General features: G+C 38.8%; 1 protein-coding gene across 27 annotated transcripts in view; it reads right to left on the reverse strand.

Annotated features, from left to right (window-relative positions):
• Positions 1-24,617, reverse strand: part of CELF2 (CUGBP Elav-like family member 2) — a 639,281-nt gene that overhangs the window by 392,757 nt on the left and 221,907 nt on the right. Inside the window, exon 1 of one of the 27 annotated variants that reach the window (XM_089686556.1) lies at positions 23,319-23,464. The exons of the other annotated variants lie outside the window; for them this stretch is intronic. The gene's annotated coding sequence lies outside the window, so the exon portion shown is untranslated. Of the gene's footprint in view, positions 1-23,318; positions 23,465-24,617 lie in introns of those variants that run through there. 27 annotated transcript variants of the gene reach the window in all.

Raw genomic sequence — 24,617 nt, forward strand, 5'->3', positions numbered from 1 at the left:
AACTACTACTTTCTAGTCTTTTGTCTGCTGGAACATGGTCCTTGAAAAATATTCATACACTCTACAGCTGCTAGGTTATCAAACAACTAATCTTTTATTGGACAGATTCATTATTTTGGGATTGCTTTCAATATTAAGTCACGAGTAAAAAAAAAATGAAATATCCTCACTCTCAAATGTTCAAATTCATTTATAAAAAATCTTGAACAAGTTAAATTAGAATGGTATAATACATGACTGTCAAACGTGCATGTCTAATACAAACATATGCCCCATGCCTGGTATCATTTTATATTGTTAAAGAGTGAAACAAAGTAATGTATTTGAACATTCACACATAATTTGATGGATGTCTTCAGTAATTAATCATAATCTGTTGTCTTTTCGACATGAGCATTTTTCACATTAATGTTGGAGGCTGATTGATTTTTGTATTAAAATAAGCAATGTATCAGCCCATGATTTTTTTCATAGCCTAAATAAATCACAGATCACAAATGATCCCATGTTTTTATTTTATGAAACTCTTTCCTTCATGAATGTGCAGTGTGGGGTTTAATTATGTTCAGTTATGGGACAGACTAATAGTGTGTTCATGGAGGAATTTCATATTATTGTTTTTAAAAGGGCCATTTTGTCACAGCATTTCTTGTTAGTACTGTCCATTCAGTCTCTGCAATGGCAGATTCCTGCTGTAGTAATCATTGCTGACTGATTACATACAGCAATAGATCAGTATTAGAAGTGATCTGCTGTTTCACAGATGCATGGGGTTGTAATAAACATGAAAAGAATACAAATACATTATAGTGTGTATATATATATATATATATATTGGCAAACGTATTGGGACGCCTGCCTTTACATGCACATGAACTTTAATGGCATCCCAGTCTTACTCTTAGGGTTCAGTATTGAGTTGGCCCACCCTTTGCAGCTATAACAGCTTCAACTCTTCTGGGAAGGCTGTCCATAAGGTTTAGGAGTGTGTCTATGAGAATGTTCTTCTTCCAGAAGTGCATTTGTGAGGTCAGAGACTGATATCGGATGAGAAGGCCTGGCTCGCAGTTCATCCCAAAGGTATTTTATGGGGTTGAGGTCAGGACTCTGTGCAGGCCAGTCAAGTTCCTCCACCCCAAACTCGCTCATCCATGTCTTTATGGACCTTGCTTTGTGCACTGGTGCGCAGTCATGTTGGAACAGGTAGGAGCCATCCCAAAACTGTTCCCACAAAGTTGGGAGCATGGAATCGTCCAAAATGTCTTGGTATGCTGACACCTTAAGTCAGGAATCTCCACACTTTTGAGACAAAGGACCAGTTTACTGCCCTTCAAACTTTAGGGTGCCGAATTGTGGCCAGTGGGAGTAGAAAATGCCCTGGCATCAGTGGGAGTAAACAATACCCTAGGCTTGGTGATCAGTGGGAGGAACAGTGCCCCATTGTTTATGTCAGTGGGATTATTAGTTCCCCTTTTCTAGTATCAGTGGGAAGAACAATGCCCAGCCACTGGTGTCAATGGGAGGGACAGTGCACCATCGCTGGTGTCAGTGGGGGGAACAGTGCCCCGTCACTGGTGTCAGTGAGAGGAACAGTGCACCATCACTGTTGTCAGTGGAAGGAACAGTGCCCTGTCATTGGGATCAGTGGGGGGGAATAGTGCCCCATCATTGGGGTCAGTGGGAGGAATAGTGCCCCGTCGTTGGGGTCATTGGGAGGAACAGTGCCCCATGGTGTCAGTAGGAGGAATAGGGTCCAATAGTTGGTGTCAGTGGGAGGAATAGTGCCCCGTCATTGGTGTCAGATGGAGGAATAGTTAGCAATCGTTGGTGTCAGTGTATTAATGGAAGGAAAAGTGCTCCAAGGGCTGGATAAAAGCAAGCAAAGGGCCACAGTTTGGAGACCCCTGCCTTAAGTGCCCCCTTCACTGGAACTAAAGGGACAAGCCCAACCCCTGAAAAATGACCCCACACCATAATCCCCCCTCCACCAAACATTACACTTGGCACAATGCAGTCACGCAAGTACCATTCTCCTGGCAACCCCTAAACACAGACACATCCATCGGATTGCCAGACAGAGAAGCGTGATTCGTCACTCCAGAGAACACGTCTCCACTGCTCTAGAGTGCAGTGGCGGCGTGCTTTACACCACTGCATCCAACACTTTGCATTGCACATGGTGATGTAAGGCATGGAAACCCATTCCATGAAGCTCTCTACACACTGTTGTTGTGCTAATCTGAAGGCCACATGAACTTTGGAGGTCTTTAGCTATGGCCTCTGCAGACAGTTGGCGACTTCTGCACACTGTGAGATTCAGCATGCGCTGCCCCGCTCTATCATTTTATGCGGCCTACCACTTCGTGGCTGAGTTTCTGTTGTTCCCAGTTGCTTCTACATTGTTATAATACCATTAACAGTTGACTGATATTTAGTAGCAATGAAATTTCATGGATGGACTTATTTCACAGGTGGCAATCTATCACGATACCACGCTTGAATTCACTGGAAGCAACCCATTCTTTCACAAATGTTTGTAGAAGCAGTCTGCATGCCTAGGTGCTTAATTTTATACAATACATAAATATTATTAATGATCAGTTAGGAGAATCAGCAGCACCACCACTAAAGCTAGACCTATTCAAAACATTCACATTATTGTACTACCCTGTAGTAGATCATTTTTCCTACAACATTCTCTTTTTATTTCTACATTTTGAGCAGCATAGACACCATTATTACCAGATCCCACCAACACAAGTAGGATGACACCACTTTAACTGATAGAGTTAAGAAATACACTAGTGTTGCATTTCTTAGCCTGCTGATTCAGCCATAAAGTAGCATCAGCACACTGCTAAGCTGGAAATACTTTCACCAAGGATTAAAATGCTCAGAATTCTTATTTCTTCCCCCACAGCATTGTTATAATTATAGTTATATACTGCATTAGAATCCATTTAATTGGTTTTAATTCAGATTTATTCTTTTCCAGTGCCTGTTTTGTATCTGTGTGAGAATAAGGGCTATTTGTCAACCAAGTGAAAAATCCCAATCTTCATTGAATTTCTAGTCAAAATAGCCTAGTTAACTGACACTGCTAGATTTGTTTGGAAATTTAAGCTTTAATTATCTCTGGTCACGAAAAAGTTGATAATGAGGCCAGTAGTGTAAGTTTACTATAGGGTTGTGACTTTATTTTCTGTATTGGTGTACATTGTTTTTGCCTGTTGTTGTTTCATTAATGGCAAGAACATGGCTAGAAATACATTTTTTGTCTCTTACTCCCGTTAGAGCAAGAACTGAAGTGGAAAGAATATAATGTTATAAAGTCTCTGGCTACAAACACATTATATTTATAATAAACCAGAATTATTATTATTATCTAGCAATGATCATATTAAGAATTACCTTACAAGACTCATATCTCCTTTACTTTACTTTATATCTCCCTGTTCCTTATTTATATTCCAGTTTATTATTGTAGATCAGTTTTTATTTAAAATGAAGGCGTAAACATTATTTACTACAAATAATAATGAAATTCTCTCAGTCCCCCTAAGTACACATGCTCTAGAAGTTTTTTATTCAAGACTGTGTGCGTTTATTCAAGACTGTATACTAAAGATTTGATCAAACAACAAACATAATACATATATAAGGATGAAGGATGAATAAGGAAAAGTAAATAAAATAAAAAAAAACCCAGTTATTGTTTTAATAAAACCTTTCAGATTGTTGTATGTAGTCTATTTAGTTATCTGTTTACAGATGTCTTGTACCCCAACCCCTGCTGGGAAAGAAAGACATTTGAGTGCATTGATTGCAAGTTAAAATTCCACGACATGCTTTGTTACTAAATGAATGTTCTAAATACTGCTCTTATAGCATTTACTCATGACCAGAACAAAATGAATCTTGCAGACATTCCTACTCTTGCAAAATCTTCATAAGAAATATGCCCCAGCTGTTTCCCAGCATACTGTAAATGGCTCGCTGAAACAAACTGAATGTGATTCTGAATGAAAGCTGATGCTGGAAATGGCATTGTGTTAAGACAGGTATTGATTGACACATTTTATAGATCAGTGACTCTGGCTGTGAATACCAGCTTGTAAGAAAAGAAATGTCTTAGATAATGGTATAAGGGCTGCGCACCAAGCAGTTGTCATATCTTGGTCCAAGTGGCAAAGATGATCTTTGATCGATGCACTCTGACCTTTGACTTGATAGCATTTTCTACGTCAATGTATAGGTGCAATTCATGAATATTAAGCCTATTCATTGTGTTAGAAAGCATTGTTTACAACTGTTCACAGTTGTGCTCATTAACGCACACCAAAACTCTCACACTGACTACAGCCTGTTATAAATAGGGCAATGTCCACCAGGGATGCAATTCTTCCAAGCCTGCTAAACATAATGAGATTGTCAATAGGTTAACAGGTCAGCATCAGCAAGTATGGGCTCAAAGACAGTTCCTGCATTAGTCAAAACATTTTAAGCATACTTTAGATCAGTTTTTTCAACCTTTTTACCCTGGAGGAGCCCTTGATCAAAAGATTAAGATCATATATCAATCTGCCTGGGGGTACTCAGCATTACAGGCAAGCAGGGCAATGAAGCCACTATTGAGTGGATATAAATTTGCAGTGGATTGTGTTGGATCCTCTAGGAACTTCTCATGGAACCCTAGTTGAGAAATCCTTTATTTCTCCATAGAAAAAATAGATTCTTCCATCATGCATGCCTAAAATTTGCAGGGGCCAAGGAAAGTATGCATATGTCCCATACCTATCATGTATATGCAAATAATGAACTTATTGAGGCCCCTTTGGTCTGATAAAGATACCATTGAAAGTTTTTTTGTTATATCTGTTTAATAAGTGCAGCAAATACTATTTATAGAGGGGTAGGCGTTCTATAGTCCTAGTCCTGTAAAACCTACAGGTATAGTAAGTATTGTTACTCAGTTACAGATAGTAGGTTATTAGGAGAATCACCCACCATGTCTAAGGACTAGGTAAGCTACAGTATATTACATTTTGTTCCTGTGTTAAGATATACAGTAGGGAAGTCCCTGAATTGAATTGGGTATGTGCAAACTATGGCTTTATGCTTAGGTGCCTTCAGAAAAAGCTTAATATGCTGCAACCTGCCTGACACAGGCTTTTCTCCACATTATCCTTTTATACATTTTAAATTTTGTACAGGGTGTCCCTAAATTCTGGACACATAGGCAACGTGATATTTCCTATGTGTCCAGATGTTAGGGACATCCTATAGACTAGAGTATGAGCATCAAACAAGTAAATACAACCCCATACAGGCCAGACAGTTGCAAATAGTATTTGCTGCTCAACGATTATCTTTTAATAAAAATAACCTTTCACTGAACTGTTTACTGTAGAAATCTGCATGAATGCTTTTGTTAATCTCAAGTTAGAACATTGAGGGGTAGATTTTCTAAAACTGGTGCACTCAGAATATGGAGCAGTTGTGCATGGTAGCCAATCAGCAAACTTCAGCTTGTTCGACAAACCTTTGGCAATAAAACCTGGAAACCCATTGGTCCCTATGCCGAGTTGCACCAGATTTTGGACTTTCTTGTTTTAGTAAATAACCCCCTGGATGTCAAACTTTAGAATTTTTTTTACCAATAAGAGTGTGACATTGGTTTAGTAACTACATAATAACATTATTGTGATGTCACAATAGCATTCTATAGGACAACATCCAGTCCCAGTGAGTTAAATGGATAATAAAAGGTTGCCGAGTATTTCACAAATAACTTGATTAGTAAAAAGGACTGTTTACAGCAATGGATACCTTTATTGAAGCAACAGTAATGTAAAACATAGATGTTGCAGCACTTGAGCTTTCAAGGCCAGACAACCAATAAACTAGTAGAGAACCCTTGATTACAATCAATACCAGCTCGTTTTGTGTTTTGATTCTGGAGTGAATGTATTTCTTAATGCAATTATTCGGCCAGCACACATTCAAGGTTATGATCTTTTTTAGCAATTTTAAATGAATCACTATTTTGTGCCCCATAATTTTGTTCTACTATAAAGATTACATTTTATGCAGCAACAAATTTACTTTATGCAGAGTGTGCAACAGATAACAATAGTTATATTAGCCTTCCTGCTTCTGTAATCAAAAATAATAGAGATTTTTTTTTTCCCTCTGTCTACATAGGTTTTCTGAGGTGAGCTTTGTCTGGATCTAATATTACTTCCATCAATTAAAAAAAATAATAACAGTAAGAAACCTTGACAATAGTTATTTAAGGTCTCTTAAACTTGTTTTTTATGTACTTTTATTAGGATATGGCAGGTGAAAGGTGCCAGAGTGAACTGCCTGGCAAACCTAGCCATTGGTGACCATTGTGAAAACAATGCATGCATGTCTGGGTGCATGGAATGTAAATTGTTCACTGGAATCCCTAATTTCATGACAACGCAATGTTTGCATGGTTCAGCAGCTGTTCATGCATGGTAGACACAGAACAGGTTAACAGCTTGTGAACTCTCTCTAGAAATAAAATTGAAATATAACATATCCTATAGATGGAATACATTTATTAAAAGAGTAATTTTATCCTTACGTGTGTTTGCTTTGAATCAAGCTCAGGAGAATTTAAAAATTAGAAAATGTTCTTTAAATCTATTTAAGGGGACAGCAAAGGCTAGGTTCAAAATTACACCTTTAAGGAATCAGTCCATATGTGTTATATTATTAAGCTGCAAAGAATAGGTTCACCAATCAACAATCATTAGATCATTTGCGATAGTTATAAAATGCATTCAGCCCTCACATGTCTGCAGAATTTATTTGATCAATGATTCTCCATTGATTCATTTTTCTGTACAGAACCAGCCACACACACTCCCGCTCATTTACCATTGCTACTTTTTATGCCCCGCCAATGACGATTTTAGAATTACAATCCTCTTTTGCATTCACTTCCTACATTTGCTGCTGAGGAGTTTTATAACTCCACAATAAACAAGGCCAAAGACCAGTAAATGCAGGTGAATATGCCTAGATATGCAAAGGCTTTTAAATATGCTCATTATATGTCTTTTGGTTAAACAGTACCTTTAATAACCTGAAAAGCTTTTAACTTGGTTTAGCTAGGCATTTGCAGACCTTTGTAAATTTCTTACATCGAATGCTGCAACATTTGATTGAAGTCAACGGTTCAAGTGAATAGTAGGATTTAGGTTGAATGGAAGCATGGGAGATTCTCATTTTACAGTTCAATACAAACCATATTCCCCATTGGTTATTTTGTATATACTATACAATGCAGACTAAAATAATACAGACAGGCAAGTGCATGGGGTATCAGAGAGTGGGAAGATATGGGTAAAGGGTTGATTTACTAAAACTGAAGAGTGCAAAATCTGGTGCAGCTGTGCATGGTAGCTAATCAGCTTCTAACTTCAGCTTGTTCAATTAAGCTTTGATAATAAAACATGGAAGCTGATTGGTTTCTATACAGAGATACACAAGATATCACTCTCCAGTTTTAGTAAATCAGCTCCATAGGGTGTGAACATGAGCTCTGCCATGCATATGCAATACAACACTAAACTTATGGACGTACTCTAAGATTTGATCTGCTATTGAGACACACTAAGATTTGACCTGTTATTAAGACATACGACTATAGCACATTACAGGTGTTTACAATGTAATTTGACATGTACTGGCAAAGACTAAATGGCACGTGGCAGGTCAGTTTTGTAAGGTCTACACAGGAAGCAAATAGCTTGTGGGATGCAATTTGTAGGTGAAATAATTCTCAGTGATCACAGCTTGGTGCAGTCACTTTCACATGGAATTGTCGGCACCAAATATGTGTAAATTCTACAGCTCACCTAAGCTTATATATTTTCAAATATGTCTGTAATAGTAAAGAACACCTTAACACATAACTATCCCCTGTGTAGACAATGGAGATTGTACACATTATCCATACAAGGTAGAATAATTAGGTTTCCCCACTAGGAAGATTTAGGATTTAGGTAGGGACTAAAGACCATGCTGTTAGTGCCCCTAGTGGAGAGATTTTGCTCACTTCCATTCACAATGGTCACTGGAAAAGTAAGTGACCATAATATCTCCAGCAGAGAGAAGTAGTGCTGAGCAGTGACGTCACTTAACGGAGCAGGTCCTTTTCATGACAGCGGATAAGCTTCAATCCGACAGTGTGTCAGTGACCAGGGCCCTGTTGGCTTTTAGGGTTTTTTTTGCACGGATCACTTTCTACTAAGTGTATAAACTGTTTTCTGTAGAGCTGTCGAGGATGACAACACGCAGCAATGTATATCTAGTCCGCTTGCAGGCAGTGACTGCTTTACTGTATAGGGATAGGATGATTTTCATTAAGTGAATTGTTCCACTATTTTGCCAGATATCCACAAATCTGGATTAAATAAGGGTTCCTTTATATAACTAATGTACTTATACTTTGTATGCAAATTTCAGGGGTCGATTGGACGTTGATGGTAGAAATGATCATGTAATAGGCTTGTATACTAAATAAAAATAGGCTGTTGCAGGGGAGTCTAAACTTTGCAAGAGATGTTTCCCTTAGCTTAATTCAGGTGACGTTCTGCTGACTTCCATAATCCAATCATGTGCAAACAAAAATACAATTTTTTCCTTGCTATTGATTGGATATTCTATTGCAGCTGAATTTTTTTTCCACATTCACTAAGTTAAGGGAAGCTTCCTTTGCAAAGTGAATAATGGCTTTCGTTAATCAACCTTGATGTGTTAAGGCTGGTACACACTGGCCAAATATCAGCTGATATTAGCTGATTCAACAGAACCCGGCCAACATTTGGCCAGTGTGTGCAGCAGCCTGCCGACAGAAGCCACACTAAACAAAAAAGTCCACATGCATAAAAGTCCACATGAAAATACCAGCATGTGCGCTGGTCTCAAAAAGCCTTTATGGTGTACACTAGATCAGTGGCTAATGATAGGATGGCTAGGTGCTGCTGCTCTTCAATACCTCCATTTGGAAATGGAAAGGGATCTGTAACAATATAAAGAAAGGAGAGTGCACAGCCACCTGTAATCCAGTTTATTAAAAATAGCAATAAAAATCTTCACCATATGCACTCACATATTCCATATGAAAAATGAGCATGTCTGTGTCCACACCAACCCTCCTGATGACTGCTGCACGATCCGAGCAATGTGATATCTTCAGATCCTCCTTGTGTCATCAACTGCGGTTTGGGCAGATGCGCAGTACCATCCACACACCGCCGACTGGCTTCAGCGGCTTCCTAGCTGTCAGCTGGTGACACAAGGAGTTTCTGAAGATATCACATTGCTTGGATTGTGCATTGGCCATCAGGAGGGTTGGTGTGGGTGCAGACACGCTTGTTTTTCCTATGGATTATGTGAGTGCATATGGTGAAGATATTTATTGCTGTTTTCAATAAACTGGATTACACTAGGGTGGCTGTGCGCTCTCCTTTCTTTATATTGTTGCCCACAGAAGCCGGCCTAATGTCCAGCATCTGTCCAGCAGGCATGCTGCATGTGCTGATCAGTGTGTCCTGGCTGGGGGTGGGGGGCGGTCCCCATCAGAACACAATAGCTCAGAGGGGGAGATCGCTGTACTAACAATGCTTCTGTTAGTATACTGATCTGTCTGGTTTTTTTTTTGTGCAGCCCAGTGGGCTAAAAAAGTATAGTGTGTACCCCCATTAGTCTCTAATGTTGTGATTTAATGTTTGCACAATCACAGTCATCTAAAACAACACCCATACTGAATAAAAAGTTCATCCAGTGTATGGGTATCCATACTCTATGGGCAAATTAGTCTTTGCTAAAGGCCTGTGTCACTTGGCTTTTGTTCAATTCAAGTAGGTTTTGCATTCCCATACCAGTCTATAGAAATGCAGACAGCTTGAAGCAGGTCAAACACAGGTCAGGTATAGGTCAACTGCAGTAAAATGCACCTGTCGATGAACATTGAATGTCAGAAGTGTCTCAAGCGGATGCCAAACTGACGCCATTGATACAAGCCCAAGGCTCTTAAACTAGCAGATTTATTTATTTTTTTACATTTTTGGTCTATCATTTTGACCCATGGTATTCATTTGTCTCCATTTCTGATATCAGTCTGTAGAATTATTAGATTTTTTTTAGTGAGATAAAAGTTTTCAGTGACTTGCTACTTTGTAATAATAATAATAATAATACATGTAATGGTGAGTGAATGTCAATGTTTTGTATTTCTAAAAATACAATCTTTACATCTACAAGACCATTAAAACAGTTAAATTGCTGTTTGGGGACAGCTGTTCTATACAGTTCTTTGCCAGAGGGAGAACGATGAAGAATATGATGGATTAGTTTGTGATTGACAGTACAGGATTATAATGGATTTCAGCAATGCAGCAAATGCAATAATGCAAATGTGGAAGATGACAGTTTAACTCTTTACATTTTGGCGCACGTTCATTTACTGCTGGCCTATCAAGTATAAAGCCAGCTGAACCCAGATGTAGCTTCAAAATACTTTGTTGGCAGTGATAGTTAAGATTAATATTGGAGACCAAATGCCAGCTGTAAAAGGGCGATGTCCATCACTATTCCTCAGACTAACTGCGCTTATCACAGGTTCTCATGCTTCACTGAGTGAAAATACTGCCATTGATCTTACTGTCACCACTCACATTCCTTTTACATCAAACAAAATTTTTTCACCATCCAGTTTCAAAGCATCCAATTTTTTCCCCCCTTTTCAAATAATTACCATCCTGTAACTCTCACATGAATGGATTTACAAAAGTGCTGTTTTACTGCATCTGTGTTAAAAAGGGTTTGTAACTCTAGACTTTTGCAGCGGGCAGCCTTTGGCTGAGGCTTATGTAAAACGATATCAAAGCATTGTTGTACATTTCAGTTGGTGCAATCAATGGAAATCATCATGTATTTTGTTTAACTCTTTGTAGTTGGTTGTGAACATGACCCGGTTAGAATGGCAAAACACTTCGCCAAAGAAAGTCTAATATTAGAAATTGAATAGCACCTTACTGTTTGGTAATAATTCTACTAGCTTCAGCCTTTGTAAACACCAGCAGATCAATCACCTGTGATATCAACTCAAAGTAGAGCAGATACTTTTTTTCAATATTCAAGGGTTTTCCATTTATTCATTGATATTTTGTGATGCTGTGAATTTGTTCATAACACAAAATATAGCACAATGAAAAAAGGTACATCAAGAAGCTTGTATCCAAAGAAATGTGTGCCCTTGTTCAATAAATAATTATTTTCTTAGTGCAGTAGCCCATAACAACCAATCAGAATTCATTTGATTTCAGCAGAGTGAATCTTGGCTGGCTGCTATGGGTTTGAGCTTTAAAAAAATAGCTCTTTATTTAATAAGGCTGTAGATGGCTCCTATTCATTTATTTTCAATTTATCAGAAATGATTTAATGAGAAATATGAAGAACTGGCTTACCTTGTCAACAAATATGTTAGCACTAGTGTCTCAAGGTTACCTATTGTTCGTTGCCCAGTACACTGCATTGTTGTCATTGAAAACTACTGAAATCCCAGGGATCAGGCAAGCAGACATAAAAGAGACTGGCATAGGATCTACTTTTAGGGCTCTGCACACATTACTGCTGATGAAGTTCAGATAATTAAATATAAGCAACATTAATACTTATGAACTACACAAATACGTATTGCATATCCTGCAAGACAGAAGAGATGCACTTAGTCATGGATACTTCACAATCCTCATCTTTAAAGATACAGGTTAGGCCTGAGTAAATGAACTTTTGTTTAAGTCACGATGGGTTTTGCATTCTCATACAAATGAAAATGCAAAAGCAGCTTATAGCAGATCAACTGCAGGTCAGAAGGAGCTCAAATGCACCTATTAATGAATTCTTAATGATCTCAGAAGCATCTCAAAGTGATGTTTAAGTAGAACTATAGGCAAAACTTATTTTTTCTTTCCGGATAAAAAAAGGAAGGGTAATAACCACTGTCAGATTTTTTTTCCACCATCTGTGTCCCATTATGGAGATTTCCCTTCACTTCCTATCCAATAGCCAAACAGGAAGTGGGAGGAAATACCTGAAAATTAAGTGAATTCCCTGGGGACCCCCAGGTCACCAGAACTAGTGTCCCCATTGGATGATTTCCCCTTCTAGGGACAACCCATTATTTGGGATTTTATTATACTTTCACTTTCAATGATAATGTAAAACAGGACAAATAGAGGGGGTGAATCTCCCTAATGAGGGGCACAGACAGCAATAAATACTGATAAACATTCTAATCCCTCTGCACTCTATCCAAAACTATTTTAAAAAGTCTTGCCTTTAGTTATACTTGAAACTTCTGCCATGGACACAAGCCCAAAAACCATTTACACAAGACCTTAATGTTTAGATAACATAACAAAACAAAGTAATGGACATACTGAATTTTTCTGTCAGTATGGGTTCCCTTAAATGAGAGAAATATAAAGGTTCCATTGCTGACCTCTTCTGAAAATGGTAGCTGCCTGGCTGTCAGGCTAACCTTTCACTGACCCAGAACAATGGTGCAAGTCAAGAGTTCTGACTTGCTCCATGTTTCTTGCAGGTCAGTCATTCCGAATGCATTGACAGATTAGCATGGTAGCCAAGCTACTGACACTTTAGGATGGAGGTCATCAATGGCCATTGCTGTGTATGTCTTGGTATGACTTTCATTTCATATACTGTAGATACATGATTTTGCCAAAATTGTAGCTATGTGTTTAGCTAATATCTATGAGCAATGTTTGTCTCTCTGTAACAGATCACCTTGTAGCCAGTGTCATGGTAAACCCGCTTTCTTCAAATTGTCTCTCTTTGGACAGGAATCCATCCTTGTTTAACCCTTAAACTTTCATGGCATACAGGTGGAATAATGGCAGAGAGAGACTTAGTCTGAGTTTAGCAGTACCACTGAGGAATGTGCATCAGTGAAATGTTAAATGTTTTCCTGTCTCCTAGCAACCGATAGATGAAGGTTTAAATTTAACAAAGCAAGCAATTTTATTTATCTCCATTCTCCGGCAATATAAAATGGCTTTATAATGGGCACATTGTTGACCTATAGATAGTTTGCAGGTATGTTAAGGGAACAAATTGTTTTTAGTGGTATCGGTCTAGCTTATGATTCTGAAATCTTGACATGTTCTATTCATGTTTCCCCCCATTACAAGGAATACATTAAAACACTGTAACATTTATTAGACATCTTTTCTTGCAAAGTTCGTCAGCCAAACAAAAGATCCTTTTATTATCATTAATTCTTTTTATGGAAGATTTTAACAACGGATAGTTCCCTTTGTTTATCAAACAATCTAAATTGCATAGAGAGGAGCCAGATATCTCCCCCAGGAAACAATTCCTTTCTAGGAGGATGAAGCAATGATGAGATTTTTTTTTCTACTTTTTTTTTTCTTCTTAACAATTATCCAAATTGTCGAGGATAGTGAGCATCATTATATCTGTATGGGAAGTAGTAAAAGTGTAATAGTAAACTAGATTAGATCCCTGAAGGATTGTACTCAGCAAAATTATTCTAGTCAAGGGAAAACTTAGACTGCATGGGTATATAAAGTAGAATAGACTCGATTTCCTCTCTGCGACTCTGAAAAGAAAGTGGAAGACGAACATTAGCTAATGCAGCTCTGTACACATTGCTCCCTTGGTAGCAAGTTGATTTGTTATTGCCCGGATAGATTTTCCCTGGTTAGTTAAAGGTCCGTTCATTTCCAGTGCTGCTAAAGCATGAGATCTCAGATGATTTGCATAAAGCAGTTGTGCTCATGTGCAATATTTGATGGCTGCCAACTGATCTGTTAAAGAGGACATTTTGTGTGAAAAGGCCATTTAACCAAATGTACATCCAACCAAACTATAATTATTATTATATGCATCTGTTTTCAAAATGAAGCTGTAAAACTACTATAATTGCAGAAATGGTACAACATGCATGATTAATAACTATCTGCAAATACATTTTCTAGATATGGACTGCGATCAGTAAACTATCTAAGGATGACACTTTGTCATTGGTAACACTGGGGCCATTCATTACAAGCCTCAGAAACTTGCTCACACTGCTCACAACAAACACATTCTTCCTTTCTTGCATTAAGCAGAACTACAAAAAGAAACTCTTATGGCTTTGCAGCATGATGTAACTTACTGGCAAGAATACTCTTCAACTGACCTCAGAATGACAGCGATGGTTAGAAATTCAAGGCCAGTATAAAAAATGGTTGTCCTGTCATAGTACTGCTTACTTTATCTACCCCAGGTGGCTGAGCTGCTTTTCACATCTTTTTGCATGCATCAATAAAATGGAGAGGACAAACTTCAAAATTCATTGTATATACGCAAGTTGATATATTTTTTTAAAGCAGAAATGCCATAAGATAAGAGGATACTTAGACACTATCTATCATACCTACCAACATGTATGTTTAATAAATATGGTACATACTAAGTTGCTAGCACAAATGTGTTATAAAGGAAATTGTAGAGTTAATATATACCACAAACACAGAGATTTAAAGCTAAACTGAACTCTAGAAGATGTGCACAAAAAAGGCAGACGGAGGTCAAAGAACCATTTACTATAATTGTCTGTGGTCCCCTGAAGCTGATTCTTCTAATCAAGACTGGTCTCTCTTGTACATGGACAAATTTGGTCCTGGCCATTATAGTCTGTCTCCACTCTTCATTGAAAATATGAAAGAATATCAGCCACACTCCACTTAGCACTCCTTAAAGTATTTTTTTAAATAAGCAATAAATTGACTACATACAGCAATGTCTCTATCCAAAAACCAACCTTCCTTGATGCGTTTCACCACTCCTGGCTTGCTTACAAAGATAGGGGAAAATACTTTACGAGGAGCAAAGCGGAATGCATCTGATATTATTTTATTGTTTCAGTGCCTTAGATCTCACACTGTTATGAGGTCACATACCGGGAGTACCTGGGAACCATGACATACCAGTAAGTATCCTGCTATTTTTTAGAAGGTTCTTTTGGACAAAAGCTAAATTTTTCAGGGTACTCCTTTGGAATAATTAAAATGTCTAGATGTATCTTATAGCATAGCATCTCTACACTTTTTATGTTTCAGACAACCTAAAATAAAACCTATGCTTTGTCTATTCAGGGCAAAGCAACAGGTTTGTTTTAACCCCCTATTCCCAGAAGCATGTAGTTACCTTTACTTTACTCTCCTGCCACTCTGCTCAGTGCCTGGAGTCAAAACAAATACCTGGTACCTGATATGAAGGAACATGTGATTTGTCCATGTGACAGTGTTGGGTCTATCAGCATTACAAAGGAAATCATACCTGTGTAAGCTATAACTCCAGTTATTTCGGTATTACCGGACTTCCCTTCATTCCCAACAGATGAACAGAGAGGCATGGGAGCAAAAAAGAAGGTAAGAATATGCTGATGGTAAAACGAGAAACATTTTGAAATAATAGGATAATCAAGACAGCCAGCCAGCTAGAATTATCCATAAGTAGTTTGGAATGGCAACCTATGCATTTACTTAATTTTATATTTTATTTTAACACCTACTATACTTCATCACCTTTTCCAGCCTCAATGACTACTTTATAAAAACAATCATGGCCTACAAGGAGATCAGTGATTTTCTGACAAGGCATTTATGTAGATAGTGAAGTTGAATGAGAATGTTTCAGAAGCACTGAAGCAGAGCATAGGCTGCAGACAAATTGTGGAGGAAATATGCCTCTGTAAAATGTTTTAACCAGCACTTAACTGAAATCTGAATAAATGCTATGACATATTTCATTTTTTCACATATTTGTTTGTCATGGAACAAATATATTAATTATATTGATAAAATATGTTGTTTACCATTTGCAGACCTGGATCAGCAATATGTGAGTTATAACATTATCCAGAAGAGCTGGTCTGACTGACTAACATATATCATAATGGATTCCCCAAATCAAACAGGCAGGCAACTGTTGGAACTTTCAGAGCTCTAATAATGGATAGTCTTTCCACCGAGCAGCAGGCTCCTGAAGCAGAAAGATTGTGAGACAAAGCCCTGACCCTCAGTCAGCTCACATATAAAAAGGTCTGTGAACAGCTAAGAGTAATCAATAAGGTCTGGCTACCTGGTAATGTGTGGACACAGGAATAGGGGCTTCTTCCATCCAAAGCTCTATCAAGCCTCTGGGATCAAGGACCCAGAAGGATATTATTATAAAGTAGTAATGTAGTTTATACTGATACATGTGTGCATTTATAGAATTATGGTTACACTTTACTGGTATGAAAGGGGTTGCTGCTAATATATCTCCATTATGTAGACAGTATTTACTGGGTTGCTGTTTTAGTCCAGCCTGTGACTCACAGGATTATATCTCTCACAAAAGAAAAAGGGATAATCATAATAATATAATTTATAGTACTTAAAATCATTATGACATTTGGAATGTGTTCTATCGATAAAACAGTAGGATTTCTGTTTTATATTTTGCAGTGGAATGTTAGCCTTGCTGACAGTGTCCAGAAGTATTCCATCACCATGATTTTGTAAGACATATGGCAAGCATCTGAATCACAATTTACAAGAAAATCCCAAGTTTACTCTATGCAAATTTTTCATAGACAATGTAAAAAATATAAATAAAGATTAGATAATGATGTTCAGCAGTGATTTACCAGCAGGCCTTGACTGTAAGTAAAAATTAGGCCGATTACATAAATCACGCAACCCACACTCTACCAGGCCTGAACTGCTGGCCAATCAGTGCCATTTTGAAGCCCAAGTTTAAGATGTATTTAAGTTTCAATTATTCTATGCCTATGCATAAAACTGAACTGAAAAATAGTAAGATGCCCTCCAAATAAAACCTGGCCATCAAATACTTTCATAGAGGCTAGTCTTTCTAGAAAATTCTAGAATTCCTGAACTGGCAGGCAGGGCAACCAGGTCAGCCATCATTACTTTACATGAGGTTTACTTTCATAATCTAAAATCATATTGGTACATGTTCAGCCTTAATATATACTGTACTTTTTATTGATGTTGTCGGGACATTAAATTGAAAGCTCCAGTGAGCACCAATTAGGTTGGCTAAAAGCCAACTGTACACCTTTGCCAAAAATGTTGTTTTAAAGGGAGAAGTCCAAGCTAATGTAAAAAGAACTGTTAGGAATGCCATACATTATGCAATTTTCTTTTCTTTGATCAAGGTTTGACAGAAAGAAAATTCCTCAAGTTCCCCATCAACACAGTCAGTGTTAATGAGGGAATCCCTCCAGCAGCGCTATTGTGTTCTGCCAGTGGGGAGCCTTCCTCACCAGTAGAACACAATGATCACTGCTATAGCCACCAGCAGTGATCAGAAGAAAAAAAAACTGACAGACTGGTTGTATTGAAGTCAATGGATAGATCAACTTCAGTACAAACAGCCTGTCCATAGACAGATTGAAATCAGTATGGTTCCTAAAAAAATATATATATATTTTAAAATGCTGCCTGAAATCTCCCTTTATATTGTCCTTCCCCAGGTGTCTGCAAAACAAGGAATTTTCCTTATAACTAAAACTGAACTGAAAAAGAGTAAGATTCCCTCAAAATTAAACCTAGGCAGCTAACAAAGTATTTAAAAAAAACAAAGTATAACCTTAGTAAGGGTCTTAGTAGAAGGTTCTTAGTAGAAGGGTCTTAGTAGAAGTTTCTTAGTCAAAGGGTCTTACTACAGTGGCTTAGTGGTTAGCACTTCCACCTGGCAGTACTAGGGTCGTTAGTTCAAATCCCAACCATGGCACCACCTGCCTGGAGTTTGCATGTTCTCCCTGTGCCTGCATGGGTTTCCTCCAGGTACTCTGCTTTCCTCCCACACTCCAAAGACATGCAGGTAGGTTAATTGGATCCTGTCTAAATTGTCCCTAGTATGTGTATGTATGAATGTGAGTTAGGGACCTTAGATTGTACACCCCTTGAGGGTTAGGGACTGATGTGAATGTAAAATATATACCGTATAAGACGACTGGGCGTATAAGACGACCCCCCTACTTTTCCTGCTAAAATGTAGTGTTTGGGCTATACTCGCCGTATAAGACTACCCCTCTTCCAATGCACACCAGTGGGAGGAATAGTGCCCCATCATTGATGTCAGTGGGAGGAATAGTGCCCCATCATTGGTATTAGTGGCAGGAATAGTGCCCTATCATTGGTATCAGTGGAGGAATAGTGCTCCATCATTGGTGTCAGTGGGAGGAACAGTGCCCCATCATTGGTGTCAGTGGGAGGAATAGTGCCCCATCATTGGTATCAGTGGCAGGAATAGTGCCCCATCATTGGTATCAGTGGCAGGAATGGTGCCCCATCATTGGTATCAGGGGCAGGAATGGTGCCCCATCATTGGTATCAGTGGCAGGAATAGTGCCCCATCATTGGTGTCAGTGGGAGGAATAGTGCCCCATCATTGATGTCAGTGGGAGGAATGGTGTCCCATCATTAGTGTCAGTGAGGGGTGGAATAGTGCCCCATCATTGGTGTCAGTGGGGGGTGGAATAGTGCCCCATCGTTGGTGTCAGTGGGGGGGGGGGAATAGTGCCCCATCATTGGTGTCAGTGGGGGGGAGGAATAGTGCCCCATCGTTGGTGTCAGTGGGAGGAATAGTGCCCCATCATTGGTATCAGTGACACCAATGATGGGGCACTATTCCTCCCACTGAGACTTGCTGACCCTGTTCTCGTATGGTGCTGCTGCAGCCAGCATATGTGGTTGCAGCAGCACCTCTACACAGAACACTTACCTGCTGCTCCGGCACTCAATTTTCACGGGGCCGCTCGGCTCCGCCCCCTTGCCGGTGATTGGCCGCCTGTGTGCCTTTCCTGAGCTACAGTTCTGGCGGCCAATCACCGGTGAGGAGGCGGAGCCGAGCAGCCGCACGAACATCCAGTGGCCGAACTGAAGGAGACGCCGCGCTTCCTGGACCGGATCGTCGTGGGACTGGATCCAGGTAAGAGACATCAGCCCCTGCAAACCCCTGTACTTAATGCCGCAGCCCCCCTAAACATGTGTACCGGCGTATAAGACGACCCCGACTTTTGAGAAGATTTTCAAGGGTCAAAAAGTCGTCTTATACGCCGGCAAATACGGTATGTAAAGCACTGCGTAAATTGACAGCGCTATATAAGTACCTTAAATAAAAAATAAATAAATGTTTTCACTGCAAGCTGTTGACCTCTAGTGACATCTCAAAATAGATCCTTTAAAGCTTGCAAATTTGAACAGTATGCACATATGCACATTTACTAAAGCTCTATCACTTTTTAACTTTATACAGTAGCATATTCCTGTTTACGTACCTGCTTCCCTTTGCCTCCTGTACCCAGTCAAATATAGATTTTAAAATCATTTTATGGCCTTGTTTTATTTTTTATTAACTGATCCCTTAAATAGGACATATCTTGCATTCATAGTAGCTCATTCACCTCTACATGTATCTGGAACAGTCAAGCCAGTAAGCAAGAAACACCAGTTATTGGGAATTCTCCTTCCCGTGAACAATTCCCAATGGATAGTCTACCTGGAAGAAACTGGTGGGATGTAAAGATTGCTCTCATGATCTGAACAAATTATATGTTTTAACTTCTCATCTGTTGGTAGCGTAGAACCTTTATATCCTATTACTTTAAAGAGAGTTACTGATGCCAATAACTGGATGTTCTATTGTCTGCCATTGCTGTTAGCTGGTGAATGTTGGTCTGTGATGTAAAAACCATAGTGCTACAACAATTTCTATTTATTTTAAATAAGGAAAGCACGTAAACGCCATAATCCCACCAGTAAATTACAAATCTATCTATTAAATAAATCATTTTTTCTGACTTAACCTGGATATGCTTGTGTTTCTTTCCCAGTGACAGTGCCTGTCAGAATTTTTTAGATTGAAGCTGGCGTGCAGTGGGCTGAGATAAGCAGCAGCTCTAAACCCCTCCGGCAAGAGGGAGATGGGGAGACTTACAAGTGGTGCTGAGGAAAGGAGGAGTAATGTGGACTTCTCCTTTTTTTCTTTTTTTTTTTTCAAGATCACTATCTTTTTAGCAGTTTAACTGCACACAACTTCTCGCTTTAGATAACCATACAAATGATAGGGTGTTCAGAACGTAAACTATACAAAAGATATTTTTCCACTCACTCTCACATACAGTACACACATGCTTTTAAATGTATGGGATAATCAATAATGCAGTACAAAAAGCAACACTTTTGTGTGAAATGCAGAAACTCAAAAAGACTAATTAGATTATAGTTTACTGAGGCTAGACTGATGAAATATTCATTTTCATTGGGTGCACATTGCTGTATCACTTATTGAATAGGCATGCATTGAGTTTGGAAACTCAATGCTGTTCTTAAAGACATTTTTGAAGTTTGTTTTGGCTGAGTGGCTGAGTTTCTGGGAACAATACAACCTCTAGCAGTACAGTGGTAGGTCGTTCCTTTTCTGAAAGTACGTGTGCACATACTGTCCAGAAACACTGAATGCACATAAGCATCTTTTATGAAGCAAATAATTTCAGCCATATAACATATTAGGCTGGGTCATTTTCTGAAACTAGTATTTCAAAGCATTTTTGTATATTTTCACTGACTTTTGAAACTCTTTTTTCTTTTTCTGAGACTCATGAACCACACTTCCTGTTGGTTTTATCAGATTCAGTCAGCAGAGACACGAAAGCAAAACAAATTTCACTACGCCATAGAGCATTTAACATGACTGACTTTCACAAAACTGAAAGTCAAAAGACTTTACAATAATTCTGTTGTAAATCATGCGGCCCCCCAAAAAATATATGTATATAGCTCATACTGGGTACTAGCAAAGCAGGTATTTGTCACTTAACTATAAATATAGGGGGGTTCTTGGGGTGCAAAACTGTGCACATAAATGTGTGTATCGTGCACTTTTAGGCTCATCCATTGAAGTCTACGGGGTCAAAAATTCCTACATTTTTTGGGAGTAGAGTGTAAGGTGACAAGTGTGAACAGGGTCAATTAGATAGAATGGGATTCATGTTGAGCATAGTCAGGAATAGAGAAATGAACTGAAAAATGTTTTAAAAAAGATTGAACAATACACTGTAGGGACACTTTAGGATTTCTTTTTAAAAAATGCATTACCTTACAATGCACCACCTAGGCCATGATATCATTAACCCTTTAACTCCCCAGACCCCTCCTTTGCATTAAACGAGCTATGTCAATAGGAACATTAAAGAATAAGTTCACGATTAAAAAAAAATATAAATGCCCATTGTAAAAAAAGTATGCATTTACTATTTTTTTTTCCAAACCTGGAAAGCATTTCACCAGCGATCAGCAGATCGCTGGGGCTATTGTGGACTCTTGCAAATTGTCAGTGTATCTGCTTGCCCCTACATCCCATACAGGCAAGCAGATACAGTCGGACAGGAAGACTCAATGAACTACCACAGCGCTCAATGACGCCATTTTAGTTCATTGAGGACTAAACGCCGACAGCTGCAAAGGCTGTCGGGACTTGAAGTTCATTCATTCACAGAACTCTTTGAATGAATAATGCGGCCGTGTGGGGGGGAGCCCCGCATGGCAGTGCTGTTTTCAAAAGCTGACAGCTAGTACGGGGAACTTAAAGGGGGGTATCAAGAGGCTGCAGCAGCCGTGGAAACATGTTACATGTTCTACCCTAAAAACAGGTGGAATGTGTAACATGTTCTCAAAGGTGAACTTATCCTTTAAGGAAATATAAAGGAGATGTTATTCCAATTTGGCTGCAAAGGTGGAAATACACTATTCATGAGATGAGGGCCATTTCTATACAATATAAATTAGAGGGCAAGGATCAATTCTGTAGGTAATTACTTTTAGCCTGCTATATTAACACTAATAGATATGTTCATTCTAGTTAGTTTGTACAGGCAATGTTTTCAGGGCTCATACACACTATTGTGTTGTGATAACGCAAGCATTAAAGTGCTTCAAAGCACCTTACATGTATTGATGTGCTGCAGTGCTAGTCATTGGGAATGACACCCCAACATACCTCCAAATGCATGTGTGCTGTAACATAACTGCACAGCACAAAGCACGGTGTCCTGTGTATTGTGCCGCAATAAAATGCAGCCTGCCCCATTTTTGCATGTGTTGATACCATTTTATTCGGGCTGTTTAAGTTACCATAATGCGTATCAATGCACAATGTGTGTGTTGCAGCACACAGGGTTGCAGGTGAATGGGCTCTTACATACTAATACATTAGACAAGATATTAGATTATACATTTACTTATCTAAATCATATTTTGCAGTAATTCCTAATTTAGTGTGCATTTCTTGTATTTTTTTTGCTGCATCTGCACTTTTTTGAATGGCCACACACTATCCTTTTTAACTTCAAAACACATTTCTCTTTTAGGATCTCTTTCTGGGTGACAAGCTACTTCTGTAGCAAGCAGCAATTATAGTGTAGCAGGCCGTATGATAATGCTGGCTATGGGTTTCACCACTGGTTTCATTGCCTAATTAGATCTATGCATGTGCGTAGAGATGAGTTTTTTATAGCTTTAGGCAGGTGTATTTTCATATCAACATGCATTTCAGTTGTGCATTGACAAACGTTATTGACATGCGTTTATAATGCATTTTTAAAGTTAGGATCGGGAGTGGATGGCGCGAAAAGAATTTTAATAGCTGTAACCTGTTGTAACCATCAGGTAGTCATAGACAGAAGCATGGTATCAATTCAATAGGCATATATTATATTTGGCTGTATGAAATACATAGAGTCACCTGGAAGACTAATTTTTACATTACTGAAAGACTAAAAACATGTACAGTAACCCCTGTATTACACCAAAGTGTTCATTAAAATCATCAAGAACAGCTTGCAAGAGAAAAATTAACCAAGGAAATTCAAATGTTAGCAGGTCAATATGCTAATAATAATAACACATCATATGTGACTAGTTGGGACGAATTACTTGCAATATATGAACCAAGTCCCATTGTATATATAGCTAGGATAGGCAATTACATAATCTATAACTGACAAAGTAAAAGCAGCAGATACATATCTGGTCAAGAAAATGGTTTTAACAAGGAAACAGTACATTCCAGTTGCATACAGTGAAACCAGTGTCGCTAGTATCCCTATTCATTAATTACAACAGCAAAAATGGCATTTGTAAGAAACAAATAGCAGTATAAAAGAAACGTACCTTTCCAACTGTCACCGGCCCTGAATTTAAAACAGGTTCTACCCTATAGCGTGCAGTTTCCTCTCTCTACAAGTTCCTCTTTTAGAGATAGAAACACTTTCAAGCTTTTCTAATACGATTTGTCAGTTTCTGCCCAATTAGTTGGATTTCCAACCACAGCCACTGTGTCTACTAATTAAAAAAAATGGCACTGCTCTCTGCAAAGTACAGGACTGCAGGAAGACTCTAAATAGCACAGCAGTGAGAAATGATGAAATGAGCAGATCCGGTTGAATGAAATGAGATGTGGTTTTGAAATCGCCTTGCACAACGGATGTCCTTTGTTAAACTTTTTTTCTTTGTCTTCTTGGTTACTGTTATCTTCTACAACCCTTAGCTTATTCGAGCAGATACCTTTTAACCCCTGTCACATTGAATGTGGCATGCTCTTAATTCTAGAATCATACGGAATATATATTTCCTCTTTTGCTTAAGGATCTTAATTTGTTATACTCCGCCATATTTTGCCTGTCAGTGTTGTGTGGCTTTTTTAAAATGCATGCCACACAGACAACTATAGTGTAGCAAACCATGCTAACTAATAAATACCATTTCTGTACCTCAATAAAACTGACAAAGATCAATGTATAATATCAAAAAATTATATCATACAATATATATCAAGCAATTAACTGTGAGGTTCTGTTTTTTCTATTAACATTTCTCTTGAAATGAAGGTAATGTCACATAGGCACTTTTCAGGATCAAAGTGGAACTCCCATTCTCACCGTGCATGCGTGGCTCCTGGAGTGCGCAGCGTGGCAATCTGCAGTGCGCTGTGTCCCTCGGACACAGCGGATCACCAATGCACCGAAAGAGCCGAAGATGTCAGCTCAGTCATGTGATCAGCTGTGTCCAATCACAGCTGATCACATGTAAACAGGGAAATGCCGGTTATTGGCATTTCTCTCCCCATGAGCTGTCACGCTGACAGCTCGTGAGGAGAGGAGAGCTGGTAATTGGCATTCCTCAGAGGGGAAATGTACACAGATCATCAAGAGCACTGATGATCAGTGTGCCCTGAGCCCCAGCAGTGCCACCTGTCAGTGTCCATCAGTGCCAGATCTCAGTGCTCATCCATGCCACCTGCCAGTGCCCATCAGTGCCACATTTCAGTGCCCATCAGTGCCACATCAAAATAATACAAATGGTGCAGCGCTAAAAACTCACCTGTGATGGTGGTGGTGGGTGGTGAGTGAGAGATATGCAACATCTCTGGAATATCGCGGCATCGGACAAGTCCACCACCCACAGAGCCAC

Source organism: Staurois parvus, unplaced genomic scaffold (assembly GCF_062004578.1).
Source record: "Staurois parvus isolate SC_StPar_1 unplaced genomic scaffold, SC_StPar_1.0 ptg000019l, whole genome shotgun sequence".
In the NCBI taxonomy this organism is placed as follows: Eukaryota; Metazoa; Chordata; class Amphibia; order Anura; family Ranidae; genus Staurois; species Staurois parvus.